This window comes from Cebus imitator, unplaced genomic scaffold (genome assembly GCF_001604975.1).
Source record: "Cebus imitator isolate Cc_AM_T3 unplaced genomic scaffold, Cebus_imitator-1.0 Scaffold80, whole genome shotgun sequence".
NCBI lineage: Eukaryota > Metazoa > Chordata > Mammalia > Primates > Cebidae > Cebus > Cebus imitator.
Genome location: NW_016107395.1, coordinates 8,496,566 through 8,521,598, shown reverse-complemented (window position 1 = coordinate 8,521,598; position 25,033 = coordinate 8,496,566). Strand labels below are relative to the sequence as shown.

General features: G+C 38.2%; 1 protein-coding gene and 1 long non-coding RNA gene across 4 annotated transcripts in view; both read right to left on the bottom strand.

Annotated features, from left to right (window-relative positions):
* The window catches only part of NDUFS4 (NADH:ubiquinone oxidoreductase subunit S4), a 115,922-nt gene that overhangs the window by 76,730 nt on the left and 14,159 nt on the right, over window positions 1–25,033 (bottom strand). The gene's annotated exons all lie outside the window — the stretch shown is intronic.
* On the bottom strand, window positions 3,993–16,782 carry LOC108307763. The gene is made up of 3 exons (XR_001826668.1): window positions 16,008–16,782; window positions 7,032–7,034; window positions 3,993–4,005 (listed from the first exon to the last, which is right to left on the bottom strand). It is a non-coding gene; the product is annotated as an uncharacterized LOC108307763 (long non-coding RNA).

Sequence of the window (25,033 nt, the reverse complement as noted above, 5' to 3'; positions counted from 1 at the left end):
GCAGACACCACATGGAGCAGACAAACCTCCCTGCCAAAACCCGCCCAAATTGTACACTTGCAAGCAAAACAGAGAAGACTATTGTTGTTTTAAGCAACGATTAGAATGGTTTGTGTCCAGCTATAGATTAAAAACTAGCCCTATAAATAACTGAATATGGTTTTATTAACATTAAAATTGAATCAGTAATTTCAAAGGACCAGAAATAATGTGTTGGACTTTTAGACAAAGTAAAAGTCCTAATCCTATAAAAACCATTATGGAGTCATTTAACCCTTGCCTTTTGATTAGAACTAATTATGTTTGTTGTCAATTTATTACAAATTAAATTAACCCAGATTCACATTAAATCATAAATTTCCATGAAATAAATTAGTATTTATTTCCACGCTAAGCCATAGGAAATACTGCTGAAAGTTCTAATTGAAATGATAAAATTATATATACATATTCTCCATGCCACAATAATTTCCTCACACCTGAAATGTGTTGATATTAAACCTTTGAAAACTTTTAAGTTAACAAACTTGAAGCTTTTCAATCTCTTGAATCAATAAGGAAAATTTAAAACTGTCTTCAGCATACTGTATTCATTAGGCAGAAAAAAGAAAGAACCAATTGTTAATGGGAAAATTAAAGATAAAAGGTCAAGGGACCATTTTATTATTTTATTTACTTTTTGATACAGAGTAGGGCTTTATCACCCAGGCTGGAGGGCAGTCTCATACTTATGGTTCACTGCAACCACGACCTCCTCGGCTCAAGCAATCCTCCCACCTCAGCCTCCTGAGTAACTAGAACTACAGGCACACACCATCCCACTTGGCTAGTTATTTTTTTTTTTTTTTCCTGTAGGGATATGGTTTCACCATGTTGCCTAGGCTGGTCTTAAATTCTTGGGCGCAAGTGATCCTCTCACCTCGGCCTCCCAAAGTGCAGGGATTATAGATGTGAGACACCAAGCCCAGCCTAAGGGACCATTTTAACATTCTGGAAAGAAAGACTGAGTAAAAGAAAAAGAAAAAAAAAAAACCTCACAAATGCTTTGTTTAAATTAGAGAAAACAACAGTGAAGATAATTTAAAATCTCTTTAGAACACCATAAATTCTTTTATTCCCAGATTTATTGCAATAATTTCTAATCTTCATCTACAGTACTGGATATTACCAAAATGTTCAGCTGGTCAAATCAGTAAAAAGTAAGCATCTCCCGCTCATAGAGGAGGAAAAAGTAAGGATCCTTTTTCCCATTCTTCTGAACCAGGTAGAACTGGGGTAGTAACTAACAGCAGTTGTGTCTCTGGACACAGCTCAAGCCAAAAACTGAAACTAATCCTCTGAGAGTCATCCAACAGATTAAAAAGATTTGTGCAAGAGGGTTAAGGGTAATTATGCTCACATAACAGACTCTGAAATGGAATTGAGGAGTACTAAGTAGGAGAATGGGGGCAAGATACTGGAGGATGGTAACAAAGAAACTGAAGGGTGTGATGAAAAATGTGAAAGAGAAAAAAAGTGTACCTACATTTATAGCAACAGGTTATCCAAATAAATAAACATGAGGTAAAATAAGACATGAGGTAAAAATAAGGAGAATAAGAAATAAAGATGTCATGGTGATGACAGTAATTATATTACAAGACACAAAGAATATATGACATGTCAACATTTAAGAAGTTCAAATCATTGAGCTACCTTGGCTACAAAAGAGCTACCTTGGCTACAAAAGAGTAAGTGTACTGGTTTGGAATGCCTTAATGGAAGAAACTCTGTTGCTGTCCTTTGACATGTCTTATTAATAACAAGAAGCAAATTTACCACAAAGATGTCAATTATTAACTTATAAATTAAATACAATAGTAATAAAAAAATCCAAATAGAATTTTTATAAAACTAGGTGATTCTCATGAGGAAGAAAAATTTCATAAAAAATAACCAAGGAAATTTGAAAAGCAATAATAAAGATTTCCTTACCAGATAACAGACTACTGTAATTAAAATATCATGGTATATGCACAGGCACAGACATACACATCAAACAAACAGTACAGATCAGAGTATAAAAACAGACTATGTAGATCTGTAGATATTACACAAAAGTACAATTTTAAATCAGTGGCGAAAGAGGGGACTATTCAATAAATAATATTGAGACAACTGGCCAGCCTTTCATCGAAGAACAACGTCTGAATCCCTTTCTAAAAGAATTACATCATATACTAGAGAATTTCAGATGGATTTAAAAATCTACACACACATACACACACACAAACACACACACACGCATATATACAAATGCAATGTGTGTATATGTATGTGTTAAAAAAATACTGGGATAATATATAAAACAGGTTTGTTTTAATAACTTTTGAGTGGATAAAGTCTTCCAAATTAAGGCAAAATACGAAAATTATGAATGAAAAATAATCTCTGAACAACAAAAGGCATACAAACTAAATTCATATAAAGGAAAAATCAGAGATAATAAGTAAAACACATAGTAAATAAAAGACTAATCTCTAGAATAAAGAAAAAAATGCTTACAAAGCAAAAGAAAAATCATTCCGAAAAGGGAGGGGGAATGCAGATGATATAAGCACAATAGATATTACTATTAATGATATTAAAATCACTTTAAATGTGAATAGTCTAAATATACCAATTAAAATACAGTATCAGAGTAGATTAAAAAATAAGACAACTACATGTTACTTTGAAAAGAAACCCATTTTTAAATATAAAGACACAGATTAAAAGTAAAGGAATGGAAAAAGACATGCATGTTAACACTAATCAAATCTTGCATCAATAGCTGTATTAATGTCAGACAAAGGGGACTTCAGAACAAGAAAAATTATCAGGGATGAAAAAGGCATACATAGTGATATAGGGGTCAGTTCTCCAACAAGACATAACAATCGTTAATGTGTATGTACCTAACAAAATAATGTCAAAATATGCTAGGCAAACACTGATGAAACTACAAGGAGAAATGCATTATTGTTGTTGGACACTTTAAATTCTTCGAATAGTAACTGACAGAGCCAATAGGCAGAGTATCAGTAAGAATATGGTTGAACTAAACAGCACAATCAATTAACTGGATATAATTGGCATCTGTCAACTGCTTCATCTAACAACGGCAAAAGACACATTCTTCTCAAATTGAAGTGAAACATTTGCCAAGATGGGCCACATTCTTGGACATAAAACATACCTTAACTAATTTAAAAGAATAGAAATCACACAATGTAAGCTCTCAGTCAGCAATGGAATTAAAATAGAAATCTGTAACAGAAAATTGGAAAATCTCCAATTATTTGGAGATCAAACAACACACTTCTAAATAACTCATGGGTCAAAAAAGTCTCAAGAAAAATTTTAAAATACTTTGAACTAAATAAAAATACAATGTTCCAAATTTGTGGGATGCTCCAAAAACAGTGCTTAGAGAAAAATATATAGCTCTGAATGCATATATTAGAAAAGAAGAAAGCGTTCCTATAGTGGAAGCTTAGATTATTTAGCTCAATAATCTAAGCTTTTTTCCCCCTAGTTGCCTATGGTGGAAGCTTAGATTATTATTATTTAGTTCAGTAATCTAAGCTTCCACCATAGGAAACTAGAAAAAAAAAGGGGGGCAATATAAACCTAAGGCAAGAAGAAGACAAAAAAAAATTATAGTAAACATCAATGAAATTGAAAATAGGAAATTGGTAAAGAAAAATAAACAAAACCAAAAGCTGTTCTTTGAAAAGAGCATTAAAACTGATAAACCTCTAGTCAGGCTAACAGAGTGAGAGAGAGATATAGAAAGACAGAGAGAGAGACAAAACACTAATATATAAAATGAAACAGGTGTCATCACTACTGATCCCATGGACATTAAAAGATAACAGGTAAATATTATGAACAACTCTAAGCCCACAAATTTGATAACTTAAATGAAATGAGCTAATTATTTGAAAAACAGGAATTACTAAAACTCTCACAAACAGCAATAATCTGGACAGGCCTATATCTATTAAAGATATTGAATCAATAATAAACAACCTTCCAAAAAAAATGCACAAAGTCCAGATGGTTTCATGGTGAATTCTAACAAACATTTAAGGAAGAAATGACACTAAATCTCTACAATCTCTTCTAGGAAATAGAAGCATGTAGTAACTCATTCTATGGGACCAGCATCACCCAAACATCAAAACTAGATAGAGGCATTACAGGAAAGGAAAAATACAGACAAATTCTCTTATAAGTATGTAAGTATAGATGCTAAAATCCTTAACAGATATTAGCACTGAATTCAACAATGCATAAAAAGATTTACATACCACGACCAAATGGGGTTTATTCTAGGTATGATTCTAAAATTCATATGGAAAAACAAAAGACTCAAAATAGCTAATGCAATACTGAAGAATGAAGTCAGAAGACTGGTATTACCTGACTTTAAGACTTACTACACACTGCACAGCTATAGTAATCAAGACTGTATTAGCTATAACATAAATAAATGAATGGAACAGAAATAGACCATTCAAATACAGTTAACTGATTTTTGAGAAAGAAAGGCAACCCAATAAAGACACTTTATTCAATAAATGATGCTGGAACAACCAGATATCCACATGCAAAAAATTAGTCTAAACAGTGACAATACACCTTTCACAGAAATTAACTGAAAATGGCTCATAGACCTAGAAATGTAAGAAGCAAAACGATCACATTTCTTAAAGATAATATAAGAGAAAATCTAGGTGACCTTGGGTTTGGTACTGAGTTTTTAGATACAATGCCAAAACAATGTTCCATGAAAAGAAAATGAGTAAGTTGGACTTCATTAAAATTAACAGCTTTGGCTCTGTGAAGGATACTGTTAATACTAAAAGAATGAAAAAACAAGCCACATGCTAGGAGAAAATATCTGCAAAACATATTTCTGATAAAGAACCTGTATCTACAATAAACAAAGAACTCTTAAAACTCAACAATGCTGGGTGTAGTAGCTCATGCCTGTAATCCCAGCCCTTTGGGAGGCTGAGGCGGGTAGATCACTTAAGGTCAGGATATCAAGACCAGCCTGGCCAACATGATAAAATCCCATCTCTACTAAAAATACAAAAAATTAGCCAGGTGTGGTGGCACGTGCCTTTAATTCCAGCTACTCAGGAGGCTGTGGCAGAAGAATCACTTGAGCCCAGAGAGGCAGAGATTGCAGGGAGCCAAAACTGTGTCACTGCACTCCAGCCTGGGCGACAGAGTGAGACCCCATCTCAAAACAACAACAACAAAACTCAACAATAAGAAAACAACCCAACTGAAAAGTAGGTAAAAGATCTAAACAGACACCTTACCAAGAAGATACACAGATGACAAATAAGCATATGAAAAGGTGCTCAATATTATATGTCATTAGGAAATTACAAATTAAAATGAACATAGCACTACACACCTATTAGAATGGCTAAAATCAAAAACACTACAACAAATCCTAGAAAGGATGAAGAGAACAGAAGTCTCATTCATTGTTGGTGGGAATGCAAAATGGTACGGCCAATTTGGAAAACAGTCTGGCAGTTTCCTACAAAGCTAAAACATAGTTTTAACATATGATCAGCAACTGTGCTCCTAGGTATTTGCCCAAATAGCTGAAATCATATATCCGTATAAAAACATGCAAAATAATGCTAGGAAAATGAAAAAGAAAACCAGGAGATACTATTTCATCTCCATTAAGATAGCTATTATCACCACAAAAAAACACAAAAATCAAACAAAAAGTAGCAAGGACTCGCAAGGATGTGAAGAAATTGGAACACTTGTTCACTGCTGGTGGAAATGTAAAATGATATAGCCATTACAGAAAACAGTAGGGTGATTCCTCAAAACATTTAAAATAAAATTACCATATTGGCATTAAGTACATTAACATTGTTGTGCAACCATTACCAGCAGCTTCACTTTGGGATTTATATTCAAACAAAAATGGATACTAGAACAGATATTTGTACACTCATGATTACAGCAGCATTATTCACAGCAGCCAAAAGATAGAAGCAACCCTACTGTCCTCTGGCAGATGAATGTGTAAACAAAACGTACATACATACAACTATTATTTTGCCATAAAATGGAAGCAGATGATGACATATGCTGCACCATGGATGAACCATGAAAACACTGTGATAAGTAAAATAGGCCAATCACAAAAGAACAGTATATAATTATATTTAAATGGGGTATCTAAAGTAGTCAAACTCACAGAAACAGAAAGTAAAATGGTGGTTGCCAGGGGCTTATGGGAGAGGAGAACAGAGTTATTGTTTAATGGGTACAGACTTTAGTTTTAGAAGATGAAAAAGTTCTGGAGATATACAACAGTAATGGTTGCACAACAATGTGAATGTACTTAATGTCAATGAATTATGCTTAAAAATGTTTAAAAAGGTAAATTTCATAGTATGTATAATCCACCACAATATTTTAAAAAGAGCATGTCTTGTGAAGAAACAGATAAACCCTACTTTACAACACCAATAAAGACATGCACACAAAGATTTATAACTCTGCCTAGAGATAGCCTCTTCATATATGTACGTAAAAATACCATGTTTGTATTTATTAATCACTCATCTCCTCGGAAAATTTTAGAAGTCCAGACTGAAGCTGTTGAACTTCAGTATGATTATTCATTTGTACTGCCTCATGGAGCAAATTTTCCCAAATTATATACTTTTTAAAAATGACTAGTGCTTTTCAATGTAATACAAAATATGTGATAGTTTTTGTTGTATGTCCTACCAATTACTAACCTCTTGATTTTTTAGACTTTGCATAGCATCATTATTCAACATGTGTTTTACATAAAAATAGTTGATAATTGTGAATCTTTATTAATAGATTTATGTTATAAGCAAGCACATAAGAGCAAATCTTTAATATACTTATGGAAATTTAACAGACAACACACAAGGAAAAGGATGTCCAATGAACCAGTTTACTCCTCTACTGGACATTTTTCGCTAAACTGCCTAGTTCACCTTTCAGTATCAAGATCCTTCATTCAATCAAAACAGGATTACTTCAAAGCTACTAGGCATTTTTTAAAAATAATTCTACCAATCAATCATGCATAAGTCTGAATATTCCTCAAAAGGCTTATTTGTTAGTCATGCTAGCTGGGCATCCATATTCCAGTTCTTCTCTGTATTAGGGTTTTCTAGAGGGACAGAACTAACAAGATATATATATATATATATATATAGTTCATTTAGTATTAACTCATAAAATCACAAGGTCCCACAGTAAGCCATCTGCAAGCTGAGGAGCAAGGAAAGCCAGTCTGAGTCCCAAAACTGAAGAACTTGAAGTCCAATGTTCAAGGGCAGGAAGCATACAGCATGGGAGAAAGATGTACGGAGCTAGGCCAGTCTACTGTCTCCACGTTTTTCAGCCTGCTTTATATTCTAGCTGCACTGGCAGCTGATTAGATGGTGCCCACCCAGATTACTGGTGGGTCTGCCTTTCGCAGCCCACTGACTCAAATGTTAATCTCCTTTGGCAACACCCTCACAAACACACCAATGATCAATACTTTGCATCCTTCAATCTAATCAAGTTGACACTCAGTATTAATCATCACATTCTCCTACTAACCATATTTTGAGACTACACTCCCATTGCCACTTCTGGTTAGGTGAAGGAACGTAACTTACTTAAATTAGTGAAATATGAGGGGAAATGACATTAACCAGCAGCTTTAGAAGTCAATGCCTAACTGCGTCTTTTCATACATCCCAGCAACCAACAGTGGTTTGCCTGAGTTCCCAAGTGAGAATACATGCAGTAGCATTCCTGACTGTCCCATAAGGGATATACAGCATGAACAAGAAATAAATCTCTGTTATTTTAAGCTATAGGTATTAAGGGTTTAGTATCCTGACTAATACAGCTTGATAAGCAATTCTCTATTCAAGCACTTCTCTAAGGACTACTACATGAGAATTTAAGTTGTATGATGTCTGTTTTATATTGACTAAGGTTGGGAGTGTTATAGCTTGAGTGTTTACTATTTTCAAATAAATCAAGATGCCACTTTTTAAAAGCGACATCTTTTAAAAAGGTGGTCTTTAAGAGCAGGATAATTTTTTTTGAAGGTCCAATGGAGTCAAGAAGCCATTAGATGATTTGCTTCACAACTGCTCTAATGCTACTGTGTCATCTTGGATAGGCAGCCTCCTAATTTTCTTTTAAAAGATGGCTATGCGTTTTCTCATCATTTTGAAGTATTCCAACTTGTCACTTTTTGCTTCAGTTTAGGATTTTTTTGGTTTAAAATTTCTCTATATCAGCTCTAAAACCACTGGGATTACATTTGTATCAAAAATACATTTAAAACAAAATAAAAAGTGAATTGAAAAAATATGCTGAAATTATAGGGCATGATATTTCATTGTTTGGCAACATTACATCAAAGGGAAAGCTAGTTGGTACACGCTGCATACTTCAATTCAAAGATAAAGTGCCTTAGAGTGACGTATTTGTGAAAAGACTGACGTACTGTTTTCTGAAAAGCTGATGATCACATCTTTAAGAATAACGAATACAAGCAGAAGAAAACAAAAATCACCAGCATTCATATTTTTTTCACTTCATGAAACAAACTGGAAAAGAGTCACGTAGTAACTTCAGAGTTAGCCAGATTCATGTAAAATTCCAGATCTGCCACTTAAGAGCAATATAATCTTAAACAAATTATTTCACAACTCTGCACTTCAATTTCCTCATCTGCAAAAATAAGGATAATAATATCTCAAAGAATTACTGGTAGAATTAAATAACTAGTTAAGTAATTGGCATGAAGTAGCTGGTGTACAGAGAAACAAATGTTCACTTCTTTCCCTCTAGTAACAAGCAGGACCAATTCATCAGATGGCAAGAGAGGAAAGAGATCCCCTCTGAAGGCTCAGATGATCGCTAACACGCTTGAGCAGTAAAGGATTTTTAAAGTAGGGTATGTACATTGCTTTTTAGACTTAATGCTATTGCACACTTAATAGTCTACAGTGTGGTGGAAAAATAACTTTTATATGCACTGGGAAACCAAAAAAAAATTGTGTGACTCACTTTACCATGAGATTTGCACAATAAGGTGGTGGTCTGGAACCAAACCTGCAGAATCTCCAAGATATGCCTGTACACTTATTAATCATTTATTAATAATTGGCCTCTCTGCCTCTAGTCTTTTCTTCTTCAAAGGCACCATGAACCTCAACCAGTAATTATATCCAATCATGCAACTCTTTTAGTTTAAATCCTTAATTGATTGAGTGGTAATTTACCTTAAAAAATGAAAGTATTCCCAGGCATGATGTCACACCTGTAATCCCAGTTCTTTGGGAGACTGAGGCAGGTGGATTCCTTAAGTCCAAGAGTTCAAAACCAGACTGGGCAACAAGGCGAGATCCCATCTCTGCCAACAAGTACAAAAATTAGCTGGGCGTGGTGGCACATGCCTATGGTCCCAGCTACTTGGGACGCTGAGGTGAGTATCACATGAGCCCAGGAGGTGGAGGCTGCAGTGAGCCATGATCGCACCACACACCTCCAGCCTGGGAGACAGAGCAAGACTCTGTCTCCTATTTAAAAAAAAAAGTATTTAGGGATGGAATACCATGATATTTATAACTGATTTTCAAATGGCTTAGGTCAATATATGTGTTTGTCTTTTGCTTATATATATATATATATATATATATATATATATATACACACACACACTCTCATATATATGCATTCTGCTCATTTATATACATATATATGCAAAATAAGCAAAAACCAGCAAAACACTAACCTACTAACCATGTTAAATCGAGGTGGTAGGTTTATAGATTCACCATACTCCACTTAACTTTTCTGCATGTGTGAAAATTTTAGTAAAATGTTAAAAAATTGAAAGCAAAATGAAAATTATGATTAGTATGCCTCCTCTGTGAAAAAATGGGGGAAAATAATGTATTTTCTTAAATATGCATAAACAAACTCCAAGTATAAGAAACTAATAATGATTATTTTGGAAGTGGGGTAAGCAGTGGTAAATGAGTATATGGGACAGAGATGGAGGCTCTGAGAATTTATTTTATATATACATAAGTCAGCCAGGCACGATGGCTCATGCCTGTAATGCCAGCACTTTGGGAGGCCAAGGTGGGCAAATCACTTGAGGTAGGAAGATCGAGACCAGCCTGGCCAACATGGTGAAACCCCATCGCTACTAAAAATACAAAAATTAGCTGGGCATGGCAGCACATGCCCGTAATCCCAGCCACTTGGGAGGCTAAGGCAGAAGAATCATTTGAATCCGGGTGGTGGAAATTGCAGTGAGCCGATATTGTGCCACTCAACTTTTGTCTCGGTGATACAGTAAGATTCTGTCTCAAAAACAAACAAACACACAAAAAACTCTATGACTGCATTATTCAAAATATTACATTGATAAGTAATGTTCACTATATTTTTACTTATGACATATGATTATGGTGAGGATTAAATCAGATAATGTACATTAAAACCTTAGTAAGTGCTTGGCACTTGGTCAAAGCTCAATGAATGTTAGCTAGTCCAGCTGTTGAAGTAAGAAAAATAATCTTCAGTATTAACAGTACAAGTTATTTTTAATCAAACACTAGAGATAGTTACGACACTCACGAGAAGTGGTTATTTGTGAATATGAACTTCAAACACCATTTTCAAAATTTATATCAAAGGGTTTTTCTGACTGGTATAAATCAACATTGAAATTATTTTCCTTAATGAAATGAGTGGCATTTGAAATATATGGTTAGCCAGAAAACCTGCTTGGGCACCACTACACAAGGCTGTACGATTTAGCAGGTTCAGCAGCCCAGACTTTTAGAGTAACACACACTGTTCAGAGCTCCATTTGGGCCTAGGATTTACAATTTGGTGGAAGACACTGTTGTCTGACCTGACCAGTACCACCGTCAGACTACTACTGTTTATTTAGCTTTAGTGAACTAAGATTCTTGTCATGGGGCCTGTGAACCACCTCTTCATAGAGGACACCATAGTATGGCTTGACAGGTGACCATTCCTATGATCAGAATATGTTGTCTACCTCATCTTTAGTAAGCCAAGGTATCACCTTGTCGAGCTGTCGAGAAACTTAAATGAGATGTAAATGTTAAGCATTTCGTATAGTTCCTTGCCTATTAGAAGCAAAATTATTAGCAATGATCATTATTATTACTTTTGAGAAACTGAAGTTGCTAGATTAGATTCAACTGAAAGAAAAGGTTCAAATTAAAAATAACTAAACAATTCATTTTCCTGAACAACTACAGTAGATAAAGTTAGTTACCTATGGCCTGTTCTAGTATAATCATTTTTCTGAAATCAGATACAAATCAAGGAAAAATTTAGTAATAAATGACTGTAACCAGAGATTATTTTTTTGTTTTGATTTGGTTTTGAGATGGGAGTTTCACTCTTGTCACCCAGGCTTGCTGCCCACGCTAGAGTGCAATGGCTTGATCTTGGCTCACCGCAACTTCTGCCTCCCAGGTTCATGCGATTCTCCTGCCTCAGCCTCTCCAGTAGCTGGGATTACAGGCACCCACCACCACACCCAGCTAATTTTTGTATTTTAGTACAGATGTGATTTTGCCATGTTAGCCAGGCTGGTCTTGAACTCCTGACCTCAAGTGATTCACCTGCCTCGGCCTCCCAAAGTGCTGGGATTACAGGTGTGAGCCACTGCACCTGGAGGAGATGATTTGCTAATAAAAAAAAAATTGGAAATATTGTGTACTCATCAGCAAAGCAGTGTCACTTCAAAAAACAATTTTTAAAATGGATGTCTACAAACTTCATGTACTTGATAATTTGCTTAAAATTAATAGAAAATTCCAATAGAGTTTTAAAACAAAGGAACAAAATATCAGCTCAGAAATGTAACATAAAAAATATATGCATAAAAGCACAAAAGGCCACATAAAAGTAAATTACAACACACACAGGTACACGTGCATACACATAGATACACACACACGCACACAAATTTCATAGCAGTTAGCTTAATGAAGAAAATAGTCTGCTTGTTATTCAATTTATTCTCGTGTAGGCCTTCATACTGTTTAGGAAAAACTCAACAATCATTTACTATATAAGATTCATCCAAATCCAGTCAATAAAACTGCAGGCTACTAGAACTGAATGAGTAATTAAAACTCCTACTAGCTTCCCTTATAAATTATTAATAGTTACCTAAAAGCCTAAGTCGATCACTTTTTATTAAGTATTAAGGGAATGTGCCCTCTTTCTGGGTCCACCAGGGGGCGTAGTTTCAAGGGCAAGAACTTCCCAGCACCATGCCCCCACCCCATCTTTCTCCATCTGGGAGATTTAACTGTCTCTGTTTTAAATTTTTGCACTCACAAGAAGAACCAAAGGTCAATCACTGCAGTGGAAGTTTAAGGGAACTCTTTTCATTGGCCAAGGGACTTGGAGAAGAAGGGAATTCCTCCCAGGTTAAAAGTCCCTGCCTCCCTCATCTGGGCGGATTTCCCCTCTGGAGTCCCCTTCCACACTCTTCATGGAAGTTTTCTCTCTTCTTCTCTTTTTCCTCTTCCTCTACCTAAATAAATTCACTTTCTGCAAAAACTCTAGGGTCTGGTATTTACTTTGCAAGTGCACCTGGTCCCCTCTCTCATTCTTGAGAGTGCAGACCAGGAACCTTTGAGAAACGTCCTCTCAGGGGAGCTCAGGGCTCCCCTGAACCCCAATATTTTGGCGAGCCAGCCAGGAGAATACAACTTCTAACTGTAGGTAAAAGCAGCTCCATTCTGTCCTGTCTCTTTAAGAACACCTGAAGCAGCCGCAGCCAGGCAGGGCTGCGGGGAACTGGAGCAGCAGGTGCAGCCCATCCCGTCTTAAGCAGTGCGGGCCAGCTAGAATTAAAGGCGCAGTTTTTCCTTCAAGCTCTCTCGCTGCTTTCTGCTCCTTCTCTATCCTTTGGCTATTACAGGAGCCTGTGGGGAGGAGAGGGTGAGCACTCCCCCCGACCACCTCCCCAGGCCTTTTCGCTCCTTGGCTCCTTGTCCGCTGGGCTCAACTATTATCTCTGGGACAAAAACCTGCAGGAGCCTGTGGGGTGGAGAGGGTAAGCACTCCCCCACAGGCCTTTCCTCCTTGCCTGCTGGGAACAGCCCAGCCCAGAGGGTGGGCCAGGCATGCACAGCAAGCCGCAGCTGCCAGCACTGCCAGGAGAGAGAAAAGCAGAGCGGGGAAGTGCTTTTGCTGGCTGTAGCTTGGTTCTGGAGGCGGGACCAGCATAAAATCGCAGTCAGGGACAGAACAAGGGGACTTCCTCCAGGGCGTTCACCTGCCAGCAGCGAGTCCCTGTGTAGGCAGTGGCTGGGGGAGTGGCTCAGAGTGCACACATGGTCCTGGCATCACAGCAAAATGAAACGCCCCAAGGGGCGGGGCAGGACTTCCCCTCTGGCACATAGCAGGGCAGCGCAGAGGCCTGGCTTTTAAAATCACGCGGCTGCAAACGTGGCTTTTAAACTGACAGTGGTAAGGGGCTTTTTTTTTTCTCCCAGCTGAGATAAGGGAAGCGCTGCTGGCTGTCAGCCCTGCCCAGCTTTCAGCAGGCCACACTTTCTCAGGGTGCAGCATTCGCATTCAGATATGGCTTAAGAAAGGTTTCTGCCTTCCTTTAACGCAAGTGGCCTGTTAGCACAGTTGGTTAAGGTCTAGGGCCTGCAAGTGCATGGTTGCTGGTCCAAATCCCTGGTGGAGTCAGTCGTGGATTAGAGAAACGTTTTGGGAAATTCAGAAGCTGAAGGCTATGGGACTTTGTGTTTGGTGTATAATTTGTCTTGCTTAGGATTGGCTCTCTCTCTACAGCAGAACTTTTCCATCTAGAAGATCATAGTTAAACCAGTTCTAGGGCCCAAATAGTTAACAGCAGGTCTTGCATTTGTAAGGGCGTTTTCCTACAATGGAAAATGGGGTCGGGAGAGGAGGCCCAGGTCCTGAGGGTATTGTTCCAGCCTCAGCCACATGGCCTGGCTTCTTTGAACTGTGTGCTCTAATGGTCCCTCCCTAGAAGTTTACCCTTCTGGGGTAGTTTTATAAATTGGCCTGTGCAAACTGGACTTTTGCTGGGGAATATTGGTACCCATCTCCTAAGGCTCACTGACCTCATCAGGCTCATTGGTATGATTACTACCCAACATGATAGCCCCTTTCATTCCATGCCTCATGGTAGTCACTAGAGGTCATGCAGACAGTGAGCGTGAGTCCTATGACGCTGGTAGGTCGTGATTTGAACCCAGTACATGGGAGGCCCTCTGATAACATGGATCACGCATCCTGGTCACATGAAATTTTGGGGTACTGACCAAAAGACGTTTCATTTCAGTACCCATTTTACCTAAGGAATGCCTTAGGTTGAAGCAGCTGTAATTTCTTTAACCGGGGGTGCAGGCATCCCTCATGTTCAATTTCAGGTGGGTGCCAATCTTCCCAAGATCAAGTCCCCATTAAAGTGTATACTGGAAAATTAGGACCAATTTACCACATGGTCTTTAAAGAAGAGGCTCATTTTTCTCTGCCAAACAGAGTAGCCGAAACACCCACGGCCGAGTGGGAAAACCTAGCCCCCAAAGGGAAGGTAAAAAAAACCCAACAGCTTTCCTTGAGCGACTGTGGAAGGCCTTAAGAAAGTACACCCCCCATCACCAGACTCCACTGAGGGTCAGTTAATACTACAGGACAAGTTTATTAGTCAGCAGCAGATATCAGGCAGAAGCTCCAGAAACTGGCCTTGGGGCCAAAACAGAGTCTAGAATCATTACTGAACCTGGCAACCTCGGTGTTTTATAATAGAGACCAAAAGGAACAGGAGAGATCAGAGAAAGGCTGCTGCTTCAGTCATGGCTTTCAGGCAGGCAGACCCCTGGGGCTCAAATGAAGGAAGGGCTCGGGTTAGCCGACAGTCTGGCAGAGCCTGTTACCAGTGTGGCCTGAAGAGACATTTTATAAGAAATTGTCCACAAAGGAATGGACCACCACCTCATCCATGCCCCCTGTGCCAAGGTAATCACTGGAAAGCACACTATCCCAGGGGACAAAGGTGCCCAAGGGCCTGAGCTGTCTGACCAGATGATCCAATGGCAGGACTGAGGGTGCCTGGAGCAAGTGCCAGCAGGAGCCATCACCCTCACAGAGCCCCAGGTAAAGCTGACCATAAAGGTCCAGGAAGCTAATCTTCTCCTGAACACTGGCATGGCCTTCTCAGTATTTCTCTCCTGCCCCGGAGACTTGGTGCTTGTTAATTCTCTCCCCTCAGACTCTCCCTCCCTAGGCCCATCCTGGGAAGGACAATTTTCAGTTATTCTGTCTACCCCAATGGCAGTTAAGGTGGTGGGAATTAACTCATGGATTCATCACACTCGGCTGAAGCCTTGGATACCTCCTGAGGAAAGTCACAGACCCTCCACTCCGCAGCCTGAAGTTCCAGGAGACAACCCTGATTATCCTTTTCATAGTGGAAAGGGAGCCTGTCTCTTTCTAGGAAAAATGCTATTTTGTAAACCAGTCAAGTATTGTTTTGAACATAGAACTCAGGAATCAATCAAACACAGGGCTAAAGACCTTCAAGAAACAGTATTGTGAAGCTTGTTTAACAACTGACTATCCTGGCTCTAGTCTCTCCTAGGCTCGTTTATAACCATTCTATATTTGTTGGCCTCTGGGCCTCTCATCTTTAACCACCTTGTCACATTCATTTCATCTAGAACCATAAGGTCACAAATAGTCCTGCCACTGGAATCCCGGATGTCCTTGGCTCGTGGGCTCTATCGTGGACCTCAGGATCAACCTGCACCCCAAAAAGGCTCCCCGCTGGAGGAAACCTCAACTTCAGGGCCCCTTCTATGCCCCATTTCAGCAGGAAGTAGCTACAGAGTGATCGACACCCATGTTCCAACAGAAGTTGAACTTTCCTGTTCAGAGGGGGCAATGAGGGAAGGTGTCCTCTTTCCGGGTCCACTAGGGGGTGTAGTTTCAAGGGCAAGAACTTCCCAGCACCATGCCCTCGCTCCCATCTCTCTCCACCCAGGAGGTGTAAAGGTCTCTGTTTTAAATTTTCATGCATGCAGGAAGAACTAAAGGTTACTCCCGCAGAAGTTTTAGGGAACTCTTTTCATTGGCCAAGGGACTTGGAGAAGGACAGAATTCCTTCCAGGTTAAAAGTCCCTGTCTCCCTCATCAGGGCGGATTTCCCCTCTGGAGTCTCCTTCCACACTCTTCGTGGAAGTTTTCTCTCTTCTTCTCCTTTTTTTCCCCTTTTCTTTAACTAAATAAATTCACTTCCTGCAAAAAAAACTATTTGGGGTCTAGTATTTACTTTGCGAGCGCACCTGTTCCCCTCTCTCATTCCTGAGAGAGCAGGAGATCAAGAACCTTGGAGAAACATCCTCTCAGGGGAGCTGAGGGCTCCCCTGAACCTCTGAACCCCAACAGTACTATGAGAATTACATATGGAATTTGCTTTTAATCACAAAGCCAATCTGATTAACAAGAAAATGAGACATAAAATCAGTACTTCCGCAATTGACTTTTCATAATATTCCATAATTTTAAAATATTCACCTCAGATATTTTTAACTTTAAAACATTTTTGGCTGGCCTCATATCTGAAATCCCAACACTTTGGGAGGCTCAGGCAAGCAGATCACTTGAGGTCAGGAGTTTGAGACTGGCCTGACCAACATGGTGAAACCCGTCTCTACTAAAAATAGAAAATTAGCTGGGTGTGGTGGCACACACCTGTAACCCCAGCTACTCGGGAGGCTTAGGCACAAGAATCACTTGAACCCAGCAGGCAGAGGTTGCAGTGAGTTGAGAGTCTGCCACACTGCACTTCAGCCTGGACAACGAAGGCTGTCTCAAAACACAAACAAAAAAAAACCATTTTTTGTTATGTTGGTAAATACCCAGGCAATAAAATACTCTAAAGAGAAGTTTGAAAGATCTAACAGGAGTTAATACTTATTAACTACAAATTAGCATGACTATGTTTAAAAAGCTCAGTTGAGGCCGGGCACAGTGGCTCATGCCTGTAATCCCAGCACTTTGGGAGGCTGAGGCAGGTGGATCACCTGAGGTCAGGAGTTCAAGACCAGACTGGCCAACATGGTGAAACCCCATCTCTACTAAAAGTATAAAAATCAGCCAGGCATGATGGCAGACACCTGTAATCCCAGCTACTCAGAAGGCTGAGGCAGGAGAATCACTTGAACCCAAGAGGTGGAGGTTGCAGTGAGCCAAGATCACACCATTGCATTCCAGTGTGGGCAACAAGAATTGCCTATCTCAAAAAAAAAAAAAAAAAAATTTAATTCCCATTCTCAATTCACGAAGTATCTACTATGAAACATATTATGTCTTACGCACAATGCCAGACCCAATAATAACTTGCTTTCAAGATTTTATAGTTTATTGCGAGAAGGCAGACATATAAACGATAATTTCAATGCCAATAGTTTGAATGCAAATGGTAATTTCTAGGAAAAAGGTACATGTGAGGTACTTTTCTATGCATGGAGAAATAACTGTGCATTGGGGAGTGGGAGGTGTAGTGAGACGCAGCAGGACTGTAAGGAAAAGCTTTCTTAACAATATTGCCTATATCTGCCAGATACTTTTGTTTTCACTGATCATCCAACACAGGATTGAAAAGGAAATTAAACATTTAGCATATCACTTGAATTCTTTCACATATTAGTACCTATTAAGTGCGGTACAGTTGTGGCAACCACGTCATAACTTTTAAATGTGGTATAGTATCTCATAACCAGTAGCTTAAATTTTGGTTGAAAAGCCATGAATTCTTCATCTTCCCAAATTTATTTCCACCAGTGCTTCTTATTTTGCCACCCCTCAACTCCCAGTAATTGAAATAATAAAATGTAACAATATCTACACTATTTAAAAATGCCTTAAAGTCTAGTTGATTCCTATTTTTAAATTGCTTTTATTTCCAAAATAAATAGAATTGAACAAGTTTAGCTAAATAAAATAATGCGGTTTATTTAATGCAGACTATAAACAGAATGCGTAATTTTCTATTTCAAAAGTCTGGGTTTATACTGCATACCAAGCATTCTGCTATTCTAAAATCTATAACATAATAGCTATACAGCTATTTATTACAGAAAAAAATTACAATTGGCAATTACTTAGATTTGCAATACATTTCCATTCTTTCATGAACAACTTTGGAGTGCTAATAACCCAAATCACATAGAAAGCTGTCTTACTGACAGAATTTCATACATACATTTTAGTTAATATTGCTGGAAGATAAAGTTTGCAATAGTATTATTCAAAAGTATGAAAGAAGTGAGAAGTATCATAAAGCTACAAAAGTCATCATTTTTTGGTAATCTCTGACATTGTCCATGATGGCTACATTTAAAACCCAAAGACTATTTCATAAGAAAAAAATATATAAAATACTATACTGCTTATGGAGATGCTGCTGTGCATTACTTTTAAATTTCTAGGCTGGGCGTGGTGGCTCATGCCTGTAATCCCAGCACTTTGGGAGGTCAAGGTGGGTGGGTCACGAGGTCATGAGTTCAAGACCAGTTTGGCCAACGTAGTGAAACCCCGTTTCTACTAAAAATATAAAAAATTAGCTGGGTGTGGTGTTGTGCACCTATAATCCCAGCTACTTGAGAGGCTGAGGCAGGAGAATTGCGTGAACCCAGGAGGCGGAGGTTACGGTGAGCCAAGATTGCACTATTGCACTCCAGCCTGGGCAAAAAGGCAAAACCCCAAAAAAAAAAAAAAAAAAAAAAAAAAAAAAATTCTATACAATCCCATAATCAAATGAGTCCACAGATGTTTACCAAGTATCTATTATATGAAGTATCTATTACATGCTAAGCACTGTGTTATCCTGTAAAAACACACAGGTAAACAAACAGTTCCTGATCTTGAAGAACTTAAGTCTAAAGAGAAACACAGACAAGTAAACAAGCCATCATGATGAAGCATAGTAAGTACAGCAGGTCTTTCAACAAAATTGGTTTGTTCAAGTCATTTCGTTATCTGTTGATGAAAAAGAAAAAACAGTATTGACTCCCGGCCACAGATACTGTCTGTGTAGAGTCTGCACATTCTCCTCATGTTCACATGGGTTTTCTCTGAGTACTCCAGTTTCCTCCCACATCTCAAAGATATGCATGTGAGCTAAACTGGCATGTTACATGGCCCCAGTATGAGTGAGTGTGGTTATCAGTGTGCCCTGCACTGTGATGGCATCCTGTCCAGGGCTGTTTCCTGTTTTGTGCTCTGAGCTACCGGGACAGGCTCTGGCCACTCTTGATCCTGAACTGAAATAAGTGAATGAGTATCTTATTTGTTTTTATTCACCTTCCTTAAATGTGTGTATAGCTCAAATTTATTTTAATGATTAATATTAGAAATGCTTAGGCCTTTATTTAGAAATGTGATTTTTTTTTTTTACTCTTGTTTTATATCAATTAGCCTATGGTTAAACTGGTTTTGTTACACATTGTTTCTCTTAAAGTAGCAGTTTCCAAGAACATAATGATGAGGTAACAGAGGGAGCTCTAAGACATCATAGAATTAGTACTTAACTAAACTTGTGAGTTCAGATAATGCTCCTCAGAGAAAATGATGGTTAAACTGCCACCTGAAGGATAAACAGGACTTAAATATGCAAAGGGTATTGGGGGTGAGGCAGGGACAGAAAAGGCACAGATGGGAAAGCAGAAGAAATAGTCTAGGCAGACAGAACCTTAACTATAAAACAGAGAAAAAACATTTAGGGATTGCAAGCAGTTGAGAAATACTAAAATATAGAGTTTATGTACAGCTAGAGATTGGGTCAGAAAGGGACTGATAAAACTATGAATACCAAAGAATGAAGTGAACAGAGAATAATATAATGGACTCTGTGGCATGCTGGGAAGTTTAGACTTTTGCAACATATACCCAACATGGAGAACAAATTGAGACTGATGACAGGAAGATCAATCAGTTAGGAGGCAGGACAATAGCAATAGCTGCAGCAAGGATGGAAATTAAGAGGAAAACAAATACTAGGATTTAATGATTAGCTGATAGGCCTAAGAGAGGGAGGAGACAAGAATAATACATAGGTTTCTGGCTTAGATAACTGGCTGGATGTTGGTGAAGGAAAATAAGTGTGGCCACGCATGGTGGCTCACACCTATAATCCCAGCACTTTGGGAAGCCAAGGTGAGCGGATCACCTGAGGTTGGGAGTTTGAGACCAGCCTGACCAACACGGAGAAACCCAGTCTCTACTAAAAATACAAAATTAGTTAGGCATGCTGGCGCATACCTGTAATCCCAGCTACTTGGGAGGCTGAGGCAGGAGAATCGCTTGAACCTGGGAGGCAGAGGGTGCAGTGAGCTGAGATCGTGCCATTGCACTACAACCTGGGCAATGAGTGAAACTCTGTCTCAGGAAAAAAAAGGAAAATAAGTGAAGTTGTGGAGGAAATCATCATCATAACATTGTTTTGGATTTGCTGGATTTGAGATGCCTGTGCAAAATTCAAGATGTAGATGACTTGGATAAAGCTAAGCATCTAGAATTCAAGTAAAAGATACAGAATCACATCTTTTATGAAGAGCAGGTCCTAAAGTCACTGTTAGGCAAAAATTACAAATAATAAAAATCATCTTTGGAAATTCTAATTTAGGAAGCTCCCCTCCAAAGGAGACCCACACACTCTCTTAATAAGCCAATCCTCTAGCACTAGAACAAACTACTATTCCTTTAGTTGAGTACCAAATGATCACTAAGTAGAAGAATGAGAATATTAACTTGCATTTTTAACTGTTTTTTTTAAAAACTCTCTACCATTTGTAGCTGTCATGTATATGTGTTGAATTTCTTAAGTGAAAAGTACATATGATGTAAATAAATCATATACATTTAGTCTTTAGTGTAAACAGACAGTAAATGAAGTCATGGTTGATAATGAGACACAGGGAAAGTATATTAGTTTCCTACAGCTGCAGTATCAAATTACTATGAAATTGGTGGATTGAAACAACACACATTTATTACATTTATTCTCTTACAGTTCTAGAAGTCAGAAGCTGGAAATCAGTCTCAAAGGGATATCAATGTGTCAGAAGGGATGGTATCTTCTGGAGGCTTCAGGGGACAATTTGTTTCTTGTTTCTTCTAGCTTTTAGAGACTGTTGGCATTCTTTGACACATAGTCATATGACTCCAATCTCTGCTACCAACTCTAAACTGTTTGTTTCTCTGACTCTACCTGCATCCTTCTTATAAGGACCATTGTGATTAAATCAGGCCCACCAGGATAATCTTCCCATTTCAAAATCCTCAATTTAATCACATCTGCAAAGCCTCCGCTCCTTTTTATTTTAAAGAGATGTGGTCTTGCTCTGTCACCCAGGCTGGAATGCAGTGGCACAATCATAGCTTACTGAAGCCTCGAACTCCTAGGCTCAAGCAAAACTCCTGTCTCAGCCTTCCAAGTAGCTGGGACTCCAGGCACATGGCACCACACCTAGCTAAATTTTTATTTTTACTTGATTTTACTTTTTTTGGAGGCAGGGTCTTGCTATGTTGCCCAGGCATGCAAAGTCCCTTTTGCCATATAAGGTAACATTCTCAGGTTCTGGGGATTAGGACATGAACATATTTGGTGGGTGGACCATAGAGAATATACAAAAATAAAGGTACTGGTAATTGTCTAGTGTGTAAACTGGACGACGGGTTCAAAGAATTCATTTTGCTATTATGGTTCCTAACATATATAATACATATATTCATGTGTATATAAAATATTATGTAATTTAAGACATTTTATAAAGAGTAAAAAGGTAGAAACCAAACTCTTAAGAAAAAAGGATAGTCTGATGAATGGACAAAAGATAATGTATGAGATGGAGTAAAGCCAAAACAAAAGTCCAGGGAAGAGTCTTTCAAGAATGAGATAGTCATCTTTTTGGATAGTAATGGTCACATAAGATAAGGACTGAGAAGAGTATTTTCAATTAGCAACAGGGTCACTGTTGACCTTGATCAAGGCTATTTCAGTGGAATGGTAGATGCCAAAGATATATTGCTTTGGGTTGAGGAGTGCATGGGGGGTCACAATTTGGAAAAAGCCAAATGGACAAAATTATGTTATATATTTAAGCATAAAATACTGTAAATAAGACAAAATCCAGGATGTTCGGATAAACCAAACAAGAAATTAGAATCTAGGTAAGATTTACAAAAAGAAGGAAAGAAGTGGACGGGGAGGGGAAGGGGGGAGGGGGAGGGGGAGAGAAGGGAAGGGAAAGGAAAGGAAAGGGAAAGGGAAAAAAGGAAAAGGAAAAAAAAAAGGAAAAGGAAAAGGAAAGGAAAGAAAAAGTAGAGAGGGAGAACAAAGCCAAAAGGAAAAGAAGCTACAAAAGAAAGAATGATGATGATGTTGAGGAGGTGGAGGATGGTGATGATAATGTTCTTTTTATAATTTTTCAGGCACTTATAGCATATTCCAAGCACTGTACTATGCATTTTATATACTTTACAAAACAGGAATTTTTATGTCCATTTTACAGAACAGGACACAGAAACAAGGAAAGCACAGAGTTAGGAAGTATCAGACCAGGAACTCAAATGCAGGTAGAGTTGACTCCAAAACTTGTGTTCTTAACTAGTCTGCTAAACTGACATGACAGTAGCTCAAGTATGAAAAGGCTAAGAATATAGCCTAACAGCATGGCTAATATCATGAGCCAATAGAAAATTTCTAGAAAAGGGTCTTTCCCAAAGCTATGGTCAAGGACACTGGTAAGAAACTATAAGGGAGTTGGCCACAAAAATTTGAACTTAAAGCCAAAATACTAAATCTGGAACCAAAATAAAAACTTGAGCCTTAATGAGGGGCCACTTACAAGCAGTAAGTATGGACATAAACCACAGACTTCATCAGTAACAGAATAACACTGTTTAAAGTCTCAACTAAGGAAAGAAGAATCTAAAATTTGTGAAACAAACTCAGATGCATGTCGTATCCATTCTAGTACTAACTACGCACTAAAATGGTATGCTAAGACATTAATAAAATGGAAGACAAGACTACCACATGATAATCAGTCAGAGATGAAAGTGGCACAGGAGCAAGAGACTAAAAGGTGGCTGTTGAAGAAAATTCTCCTAACTACCCTAAGTCTTTTAGGCAGTATCACTGAAGAGAAAATACATGCTCATCCAGGGAATTAGATCATCTAAGCTGCCAAATTCAAAGAAAACTGTAAGTTGATCTTTGCTGGGATGTTATACACAATCCTGGCTCAACTACCCTGGCACATAGCATACGAATATTCTGCTATCATGAATTCTTTAAACACAAAATTATAAAGAAGAAACTATCTCTTCCCATGAGAACTTCTATTATTATTTATAGTTAAGCGAGTTGGAAGACCTCAATTTCCAAATCTTTTGTCATATCCTTCAGAATAGGTGAGTTAAACAAATTCCAGTAAGGGTGAATTGCTTTACAACTCTGGGAAAACATCAAACTATAATATAATCACCAAGAGACCATCTAAAATGATATGGTTCATTTTAGTGAGATGAAATAATGTAACTATGCCTAGGTGCACTATAAACAATAGCTATTAAAACCCTTATTATTAGGGCCAATAAAAAGCAGCTTATAGAAACTCTAGTTGTGAGGATCCTGTAACAGACACTTCTGATGTTCATGTCACACTCTCTTGGCCCATTTGTCATTTCAGTCACAGCTGTAGGAGCTCATACTACCATTATCCTCTAGCATCCCACCCCAAGGGAACCCATTATGCCTTGGGGTCTTCAGAAGCACAAGTATAGCTTAAAGCACAGAAGAGTTAACATCTTTAATCAAGGGGGAATGAGAACTTATGGATAAATGTTCAAGCCTTCCACCTTTCAAATGGGTAATACTGAGTAGCATTCTACACACTGCTCATGAGGTTTCTCTACTGCTCACAGCAACAATTGCAATGTCATGCTTTTTTCTTTATTCCCTGTCTCACTCCCCAGGCTTCTCACTCCTATTTCCCAGGTAAGCTCTCAAATAAACCACCTAGGGTTATGTTTCTTGTCTCAGATTCTACTCTAGGAGAAGCCAAACTAAGATGAAGCCCTCCACAAACTCTGAGAAATGAGTATTCAGCCTTTGCTTGAACACTGCCAGTTCTCAAAGCAGATGTTCCAAGAGCATACATCCTAGTAAAGTCTGTAGAAATGCAGCCTTTGAAACTATAAAAGAAACACAAATATTTGTTGAATGGGTGAATAAACACTAGCAAAGTCTCAGAATTCATTAGGAAAAAAGGTAGGAGGTCAGCCTATAAAATATATACAAACTATAATTTTCCCTGAAGATAACGCTATATAAAATAATCCTGTTCTAAATTTTTGACCAGGAGGTCCCATGATCTATATTCATACAACTGCACAAGAGTTACAAACATTAAGTATTTTATAGTAAGCCCTTAATCTGTTTAACCTGACTCAAATTAAGTATTTCCCCAGGATTTTTAAACTGGGTATCAGAAAAAGGGATTTTCAGTCCCTCCCTGGTAATAAAGCTATAAGACGTAAACCTGAAAAAAATTCTATCAGTTATAGTATCAACCACATGTGAAAAAAACAATCTGAAATCATAACTGCCATTCAGAGCAGACACAGACAAATTAGAAAAAGAGCCCGGTAGCTTTCTAGCTCCAGTACCTGAGACTAGCTAGGTACACCCTTGCCTTTTCCATTGCTTGGTAATGTATACCTCTTGCCTAAGCCAGTCATCTTAGTTTTTAGGTTTCTGTCACTTGTGAGAAAGGTTTAACACAATAAGTTAAACACAGGTATAAACAAAATACTGTATAAAACCTAATACTATCTATGGAAGGGCTACAAAGCCTGG